Source organism: Lagopus muta, chromosome 1 (genome assembly GCF_023343835.1).
Source record: "Lagopus muta isolate bLagMut1 chromosome 1, bLagMut1 primary, whole genome shotgun sequence".
NCBI classification, from domain to species: Eukaryota; Metazoa; Chordata; class Aves; order Galliformes; family Phasianidae; genus Lagopus; species Lagopus muta.
Genome location: NC_064433.1, coordinates 115,958,890 through 115,968,900, shown reverse-complemented (window position 1 = coordinate 115,968,900; position 10,011 = coordinate 115,958,890). Strand labels below are relative to the sequence as shown.

The following is a 10,011-nucleotide window of genomic DNA, read 5'->3' as shown; positions in this document are numbered from 1 at the left end:
TGACCGGGTCCAGAGAGTGGTGGTGAATGGAGTTAGTTTGGGCATCAGGAAAAACTTATTTACAGATAGTGTTGTTAAGCGCTGGAATAGGCTCCCCAGGTAGGTGGTTGAGTCACCATCCCTGGATGTCTTAAATACCATTTGGATGTAGTGCTCAGGAACATGATTTAGCAAAGGGTTGTTAGGGTAGCATAGTTAGGTTGTGGTTGAACTCGATGATCTTCAAGGTTCTTTCCAACCTGAGTGATTCTGTGATTCTGTTCTATCATTCTGCGAATGGAGTTAAATTCAGCTGGTGACCAGTCATGAGGGGATCGGTATTGATGTCTGTCCTGTTCAATATCTTTATTGATGACTGGGATGAGGGTACTGAGTGCATCCTCAGTGGGTCTGCAGACGACACCGAGTTAGAAGGAAGTGGCTAAGGGAAGGAAGGTGCCACAGAGAGAACTGAACAAACTGGATCACTGGGTTGAGGCCATTGGGCTGAAGTTCAACAAGACCAACTGCCAGGTCCTGCACTTTGGCCACAACAACCATAAGCAACGCTGCTAGATTGGGGCAAAATGGCTGGAAAACTGTGTAAATGTAACAGATCTGGGGGTGTTACTCGATGCTCACCAGCAGTGTGCTCAGGCCAAGAAAGAACGCCTTCTATTTCATGCTGTTGGCCCACAGTATCAGTGGTAGATGTTAATGGTACGAAAGTAGAGGCTGAACTTTCCTGCCAATATCCTGTTACATTTCATTACTGTGCAACAGATGGCTGCAGAGAGGCAGTATGACACAGTGATGTCTGACATGGAAGTGTGTATGGAACAAAGGTGTGCAACTAAATTCCTCCTTGCAGAAAAAATGGCACCCATTAACACTGATTGATGCTTGCTGAACATCTGAGACCAAACAATGGATGTGAGCACAATAAAGCGGTGAGTGGTGCATTTCAGCAATGGCAACAGCAGGTCATTTCCACTGGTGCAGATTTTTACGAATGTGGATTCAGGATCTTGTTCTTTGCTCATGAAGATGCATGGCTACTGGTGGAGATTGCTGAAAAAATATCATTTTGTAGTTGAGCGTTTGCCCTATCAAATAGAGTTATTGTGCTCTTTGTATCTGTTGTAGTTTCCATGGAAGTAAATAGAAGGCATTAATTTTGGAGCAATTTAGTTCTGTTCTGGGCAAGATCACAAAACAAAACCTCCTAGAAAATATGCTAAAGCACTCTGAAAACAGAGAGGGGATTGGCGACAGCCCACGTGATTTCACTAACAGGAAATTGTACCTGGTAGCCTTCTACGATAGGGTAACAGCATTTGTTTTGTCACAGAAGAGCAACAAATATCATCTACCTGTTTTTTGTGCAAAGCACCTGAAACTGTCTTACACGTCTCTAAATTGGAGAGACATGAGTTTGATGGATGGACCACTCAGTGGATAAGGAATTGGCTGGATGGTTGCAGTTAAAGATTTGTGGTCAAAAGATCGATGTGCAGGGGAATTCCAATAATTAATAGTGTTTCTTGAGGTTTTGCATCAGAACTGGCACTACTTAACAGCATTATTGGTAACACGAACAGTGATATTGAGTGCACTCTTGGAAAGTTTGGAGAAGATACCAAGCTGAGTGGCACAGTTGATGCACAGAAAGGAATGGATGCAATCCAGAGGGACCTTGACAGGCTTGAGAGGTAGGCCCGTACAAATCTCATGAAGTTCAACAAAGTCCAGTGCAAGGTCCTGCATCTGGGCCAAAGCAATCTCAATCATTAATTCAGTTTGGATGATGAGTGAAGTAACAACTCTGTGAAGAAGGCCTTGGGGGTATTGGTAGGTGAAATACTGAATATGAGCTGTCATCATAAGAAGTGTAGCTTCTTCTTACCAAGGCAGCTGATACTTTCCCTCTAACCTTCTCTTGTGAGGCCTCACTTCAACTACTGCATTCAGTTCTGGGTGCCTGAAACACAAGAAGGATGTGGAGCTATTGGAGGAGCTCCAGAGGAAGCCATGAAGATGATCAGAAGGCTTAAGTACCTATCGTATGAAGGCTGACTAAGGAAGCTAGAATTGTTGAGCATGGAGAAGAGAAGACTCTGAGGAGATCATGTCATGGCCTTCCAGTGCTCGAGGGATCCTGCAGGAAACATGAGGAGAGAGTTTACCTGGGAGTGTGGTAATAGGGTGTATAATCAAAGAATATTAAGATGCTAAAATTACAAAATAAACAAGAGAGCTTGGTAAAGCAGATAATGATAGCAAAAAGAGAATAGATAGAAAGCTTACCCCTATCCTATGCTCACCTACAAAACTCCAGCAGAGCAGATTTCCAGAAGACATCCTTCCCCACTGGTAGCCAGCTCTTAAATGGGTCTAGGAGGGGTGGAGCCAGGCTCCATCCCTTCCAGCAGCATAGGTGAATTGCCTTCACCTGTGCTCCTCTGGATGACTCATTGCTTGCCTCAGGTGATCAATCAGAGGTTCAGGCTGTGACTCAGCAGTTCCTATATGTAGGACAAGGAGTGAATAGTTTTAAATTCAAAAGGTGAGATGTAGATTACATGTTAGGAAAGAATTTTTAGTCTGATGATGATGGTACAGCTGCTTAGAGAAGCTGTGGTGTCCCTGGAGGCACTCAAGAACAGGTTGGATGGGGCTCTGGGCTGCCAGAGCTGGTGAGGGGCATCCCTGCCCATGGCAGGGGGTTGGAACTGGGTGGGCTTTAAGGCCTCTTCCCAACAAAGGCATTCTATGATTCTGTGATGTATAGGGTTAGGATACTTAAGCTTGACTCCTTTTGGCATTTTTTTTTTTACTTTTATTATTTTTTTTTTCTTTCATAGTTGTTTAAACATAAATAACAGTGTTTCTTACTAATAAATTACTGTGTTTTGAGAAGTTTTAGGTTTAAATTCCCTCATTAATACGGGATTTTATATTTTCAGGTTACAGTGTAAAGAACTTTTTAATAAGCAATAGTTTGTTTTATATCTTTCTGTCTCCAAAAAGCTGCTGAATCTTTCTGCACATCACTAGGCAGTTCAGCATTTGGAGACTTCACATTAAAGTCTGACTGTGCAACAGCAAAAGAAAGTTTAGAGAGAAACATATTTTACCTTGTACAAAAGACTGAATCCAACTGAAGCTGATGGACATTGTCAAGAAAATGACTGTAGTATAGCACACTTCTCTCCGTCTATATATCTTGCCTTTCTGTAATAGCCAGACTAGTTCAAACAGCTATCAATACTTTTCTACTGCCTGCGGTCAGGCCAAGGTCTTGAAAGCAGCCAGACACTTTCTCCCTTCACTACCTCAGCTGTTCAGCACAGACAAGACTGAAACTGCTATTTGGCAGTGAATTAGAGATATGATTCAGAGCAAAATGGGAAGATCAGTACACATTTGCCGGTTTTTCAGAGCTCTTTTTCTGAGAAATGCTCTTTCAAGTGTCAAGTATGTGAAGTCACATAAAGTATTTTGCTTTTTACTCAGGGGGTCAAGTATTTTAATATGGGTTTGTCTTTGGAGTTAATTTAGTGTAACACGTGCTCTTTTTACCTCCCTTTCTTCCAGCACTCCAGTTCCTGAAATATAAATGATGATGTATGCAGCACAAATAACTGGTTACCATAGGAACAACTATGATAGTAATCCCAAAGCAATTTTTTTCTCTTTCTCTCTCTCTCTCTCTCTCTCTCTTTTTTTTTTTTTTAATGCCATACTTCGCACTTACATCAATCTTCTAACCTTCTTTTATTTGCAAATAATTCTAGAAAAAATGCTCTCATTTAACATCATTTTTATACTAAATAAACTTTTTCAATAAATATATCCCAATTTCCATTTTGTTGTCTCTAGCCTCCTGGACTTCTTGAATTTTCACTAATAGAAAGAAGAACATTATGAACATTTTCCAAGAGAGGAATTTTCTATCCATGACATTGAAAATGACAGCCTTATGATAAACATTGCAACTTTATATGTGAAAGATAAGCCATGTTCTGGATAGTCATGAGTAGCTGTCACACTACAATATGAACAGCATCTCAATCAGCAGCTTAAAACAAGGGAACTGCCTATGGAGTTGAATATAGTCTTCAGTGCTTTGGAAACAACGGTGGCAACATTGGAATATTGCTAAGTTTGTTCCAGGTAGGTCCCATGAATGCTCACACAGGAATAGAATGAATACTGTGTACAAGTTTCCCAGGACCTACTGACATAATACAAGGCTGAAGGGGATGGTTTCCTGGATTGTATCATTACTGGTGACAAGATGTGGTGTCACCACTACAAGCCAAAGTCAAAATATTCATCAAAAGTATCCATCAAGCATCAATGTGTGAATTTCCCATTGAAGAAAAAGTTCAAGATGTAGTCACAGCATGCATACTGATACGTACTTTTGAAATAGGAAATGTGTGACCCTTCTGGATTTCCAGCAACCTGCACAAACCATCAACTATGACCACTATGTAGCAATGCTGAAGGCTCAAATTTCCAAAGTGAGGCCAGAGAAGACAGTCTTTCTGTTGCAACATGATAATGCCAGGCCCCATACCTGTCTGAAGACCTTGGAACACATTGCCAATGTTGGCTGGACTGTACTACCACTCCCACTGTACAGATTTAGTGCCTTTTGATTTCTGTTCTGGTCAATGAGAGATGGACTTTGTGAGAAATGTTTTCCTAGCGATGATGACATCATAGCAGCTGTGAAACAGTGGATCATATCTGCTGGTTCTCTTTTTAGCTCTGGTGAAAATGTATAGCCAGTGGTAGTTACTACATTGGAAAATAGTATTTTTTAGTTGAGAATTTGCTCTTTGTATCTGATCCCATGGAAATAACAGGAGACATTACTTTTGGGGCAACCTACATAGGTCTGCATAGGTATGTTTTATGACAGTCAGAATCCGTGTTTCAGATATTTGTCAATGTACTGCCAAAACCCTGTCGATAAGTGTAAGGCAAAATAATCAGGGATAAACTTGCCTTGGGGAAACTATTCCTTTGTGTTCCCATGTCAGTGGAGGTATCCCTATTTTGCACCAATATTTAAATTTCTTGAGCAATGATTATGGATACTGGGAGAATGAACTACAGCATCTGTAAAAAGGAATGTGACTGAAGCCTATTGTCAAATGCTGTCATGTCGTTTTTTACCTATGAGCTGCTCCACATTTTAGACATATATTTACCATCTTCATCAGTGAGGCTGTTTCAAATGTTTTATATCAAAGTCATTTAAAAAGCTTCTGTCTTTAATCTGTCTTCAGTAGGAGAGCACATAGGTGTAGAAGAAACATGAGGTAATGCTATATGGGGGCTTCCTTAGAAAACAAGAACTTCGTTTAAAAACAAAAAGTTGTTTTCTTATTGTTCTTGTTTGGTTGGTTTTGGTGCTTTAAAAATTTACAGAGGAATTAAGAATGGTTATAAAATAGCTATTGACTGAAAATGATAACCATGTGTGATGGTCAGATATCTGCGTAATCCTCTGTATTTGAATTGGTAATTCTACATTCATTACCTAAAAGGGGCTTATAAAGATTACACAGACAAATAGTGATATGATATAGGGAGAATGGTTTTAAACTAAAGAGAGGAAGTTGTATTAGATGTTAGAAATTATGTATTAGGAGAGTATAAAGGCATTGGAATACATAGCCCAGAGAAGGTGTGGATACTCCATTCCTAGAGGTTGGATGGAGCCCTGCTCTAGAGGCTATCCATGCAAGTGGGGATGGAACTAGATTGTCCTTATGTTTCCTTCCAACCCAAGATATTCTATGATTTTATGATATGTCTCATGTCTCACATGAGTGCTGGGCTGTTGGGATTCAACTGTACTACAGCCACAGAAGATCATACTACATTTTCAGTTGCTCTGAGGCTGCTGTTAGCAGTGGATCTATCTGAATTTGCATGAGGTGTACATTATGCTGCAGTCAGCAAAGTACCAGAAGCACAAAGCTACAAGTTGTGATTAGTTGAAATTTTGTGATAAAAAAAAACCATATTTTGGAGAAAACTCCTTCAATTCTGTTTCAAAACCCCCTTCTTTACTTGTGTAGCTAAAATCAGAGGCATTGTTCTGTCTACCTATTTAAAACAAATAGTGCTACAAACTTCTACCTTGTCAGAACCTAAAGTTCTTCTTGAGCAGCTAAGACTTTACTTCAGCTAAGAACAGATAGAGAAGTTGCTGTTCAACAACCTGGCCCTTCTGGAGTGATACGTCATGTAATTTAAGTTTGGTGTCTACTGAGACTTATATAATGAATGAAATTTTTGAGCTAATGTGAGTTTTATTGAGCTAATAGGATTTTTATCCCCATTTAATTTTGGGGAAAAACATTTTTTCCATCATTTGTTGTATATAATTTAACTATAGTAAACATTTGACATTAATTAGATGGTAGTTTTAAAAGAATTGATGTAATTTCTTAGATTTGGACATTTAACTGCAGTGAAGTTAGTGGGTAATCGTGTTTAGGGATAAAAATTATATAAAGCACTAATTAACTTACACACACATGCTTCTTCAATAATATGAGGCCTGCTCCAAAAGTAATGCCTCCTATTTTATTACATTGGCTCATGACATCAGAGATGGGTGTTGGTGGTCTGGCAGTATTCCATTATGTTTTAATGCTGTGTGACAGAGGAGAGAGAACAGAACCTTCTCTAAGGTGTCCAAATGACATGACCTTCTGAAAAAAAAAAAAAAAAAAAAAAAAAAAAGAAAAAATAGAAAAAGAAAAAAGCTGGCTTCGTTCTTCCTTTAGGACCACTTTAGGACATTATGCTTGCAGTCTTTAGTAGATGTATCTAATGCTGCAAAGGTTGGGTTGCAAGTAAAGTGCTGTTTTGCTGTTTAGGTGGTTGTGGTTGAGGTCACTCGCCAATCTCTCAATTTCTGCCTCTGTTGGCATAGCTCATAGGTTGTTCTCCTGATGCTGTGGCATAGAATCAGCAAGGTGGACAGGGAAGGCATTTATGCTGCCATTTTAGGCACAACTTAAGGGAAGTTATGCCTAAGTAGCAAACTCTAACAGCAGCAGGTAGAGATGTAGCTTGATGTGTGGAATATGAACAGGATAAAGAACTGAGGATGTCATGAGTTTCCAAACTAGAAGCTGGTTAAGGCAGATCAGAAGTAATCTCAGTGCAGCAAATTCACAAAATTAAAAGTGTTAGCTTCTGTTTACTGCAGTAGTACTGTTTCTGCTGTCCCCAGGTAACACTGAATCAATTAGATGAATAATAGGAAAAATGTAAATAAGACATTCTAGAGTGTTCACAGCCCTTTTCTCTGAGCTACATTGCCAAACATGTGCTAATTTATGGAGCTAAGAAATTTTCAACAAAATAGTCTTTGGAAAGTGAATACTACTGCTACTAATGTTTTGTTTTTGTTTTTGTTTTCTGAAAATAAAGAGCTTTTTTAATTTTTGAAGTTTTTTCTTTGAGAAAAAAATTATTCTGCCTTGACGGAATAAAAACTAAACTGCAAATCTGAAATTGTTTTTCATTTAAAAATGAAATTGTAATAATAAAATACTTGTATATTTTCTAAAGAATTATGTAATTTTTATTTGGGAAGAGAATGTCAAGCTGTGAATGTATGTGTTTATGTCTGCATAACCTTTTATTTTCACAGTGAGTTGCACAGATTGCGTAAATATTTTTTTTTACATTTTTCTTCATAAAATAGTATTTCCTGATATTTCTTGCTCTTTTCGTACAAAAAATCGTTAGTGACCAAGAAGTTCTGTGAATTGTGCTTCTGTTTTTGACTAATACATCTTAAAGCTTTGAAAGGAAAACATCAAGGCTAATCAGGTTTAATGTTGTCTCAGCATTCTTATTAAATAACAAATATTTTTCTTTAACTGTTCAGGTACCCTGAACCACCATGTAGTGATATGTATCAGCACAAATAAGCAGAGAAAATTCACACAGCAATGGAGATGGGTTTTAATAGATGTGATTATGAAATTGAAAGTGTTGTGTCAGTGCATAGAGAGAGAATTGAAATTATTTTTAATTAGAAATGAAAAGCAAAGAATTTTCAAAAGGGGGACAAAATCGAGAAGCAAGATATAAAGAAAAGCAAAAATGAAATAACAGTAGATAAAATAAAACTAATGTATTCCTTCCATTCTATACATACATTTAGCACAGTTTTCTTCTTTCCTGTAAATGTGCTGACGTGCTAAAGATTTCTGTGTCTTCCCTTTACTCATATCTTTCACACTGCTGGATGATGAAGGGGGCAATAAGTTTCAGTAAATTCCAAGAGAATAAAAAGTCTTGTTTGAGTATACTTCTGTGTTTAAAAAGAAACTGTTGAAAACAGTTATTCAAGAGTGCAGTCACTGGGAATGGGAAGTAACACAGCTTCAATACATCTTTGCACATTATATTTGAGATTGTCAATGCAACAATAATGGTCTGAATCCTCTGCACCTTCAACAGGAGTGAGAAACTCTGTGTCCATTGTCTGAAGAACATGCTAGATGGTTATAAGCATTTGATTTATGTGTCTCTGTGTTTATTTGTTTATTAAAAATGCCCTGCCTCTTCATCGTAATCCAAATCCTATGTTGTAGCAGTTTCTATGGCAACTATGGTTTTTTTTAATTTTATTTTAATTGAATAAAGAAAAAATTATGTAAAACCAAAACCATGCATAAATTACCAATGCATAAATTTCTGCTATCCTGGTTTCAAATCCAATTTTCCATAGTCTGTATATCATCAAGTAAGCAAGATAGTAAATCGACCTTTCTTCTCCCAGGAATATAAGCAAATGAAAAGTAGAGGGTTTCACTCAACCTTTTATTTGCTAACATTACTTAGCCAACTATCAGTATTGAAATTCAAATAACATCTGGCTGAAAGCATTCAGAAATCATGAGTCATTCCCTTAAAGTCATGGATCTGATTGATGTTGAGATGGGACAAGCCATCCAAAAAACAATCCAATCCAAAACAAGCCAACCAAAACAAAACAAAGCACAACTCTTTATTTTTATCTGGTGCAGTGCGGAAAACCATAATGAATTTTGAGGAGGTAGCCTTGGTCATCTATAAAAATATATATTTCAAGGATGAAACTTAGATTCTCAACTAATTTTTAAATTCCAATAGCATGTCCTAGCTGCAGATAAATAAAGTCCTGATTTCCTTTTTAGTATTCTTTAATACTTAGTGGTATGCTCAAACATGCGTATGTGCTTTTTAATTCTTTCTCTCTGTTGTCTTCCATTATTTGGCTCAATCACCGCAAAACATCCAAGATTTCTTCATTTGCAACTAGGTGTAGTTGAAATTAAGGAACTGTAGCTAAGATTTCAGCATTTAATTTCTAGATGCTATCTAGAAGAGTGAAAATCTTGGAGCTTTTCAGCAGACAAAAAAAAAAAAAAATCCTTCAAATCTTACTGTAATATTTCAATTTCAAGAATGAGGGTGTTGAAATACAGCATTTTGACATTTGCTAGAATTTTATGTTTTGAAACTTCCATTTGAAAATATTTGAAATGTTGTTCCTATGAATCAGAAGAAAATTGTTCTGTTAGAAAATTTATGGCCAAAATTACAAATCCACATGTAACAGCTGCCAAACTTTCTGAAGCAGTCATCAAGATATGAGCTCATACATGTAGCTATACTGATTATAGCTAATCAACCAAAATCTTGTCATTCCTGACTTCCAACATTCTTGCCTACATAATCATTCAGTTTGCCTCAATCAAAAGTTGATCTTTCCAAATGGGTATAAAATCTTTACCGTCATGCAGAGAAGGGAAACAAAAGAAGATACAATGGATAAGAAAGTTGTCTCCACAGGAATTGCAACTCATTTTGGTTATCTACATATGTAATTTTTCTTCATAAAATAATCCAATTACCTTTGCTTATGAAAGTGATGTAGTGTGTTATACAACAACATATATAATTATTATTATTCAAGTGTTTGACTAGAAATAGAATTTT

At 37.3% G+C, this 10,011-nt stretch overlaps 1 long non-coding RNA gene across 2 annotated transcripts; it reads right to left on the bottom strand.

Annotated features, from left to right (window-relative positions):
• Nucleotides 1–332: 332 nt before the first annotated feature.
• Nucleotides 333–2,328, bottom strand: LOC125688074 (uncharacterized). 2 transcript variants are annotated; one of them, XR_007374582.1, is made up of 3 exons: nucleotides 2,304–2,325; nucleotides 2,038–2,137; nucleotides 333–1,960 (listed from the first exon to the last, which is right to left on the bottom strand). It is a non-coding gene; the product is annotated as an uncharacterized LOC125688074 (long non-coding RNA). The 2 variants fall into 2 exon arrangements; XR_007374581.1 differs by having other exon boundaries at nucleotides 334–1,960; nucleotides 2,287–2,328.
• Nucleotides 2,329–10,011: the final 7,683 nt, after the last annotated feature.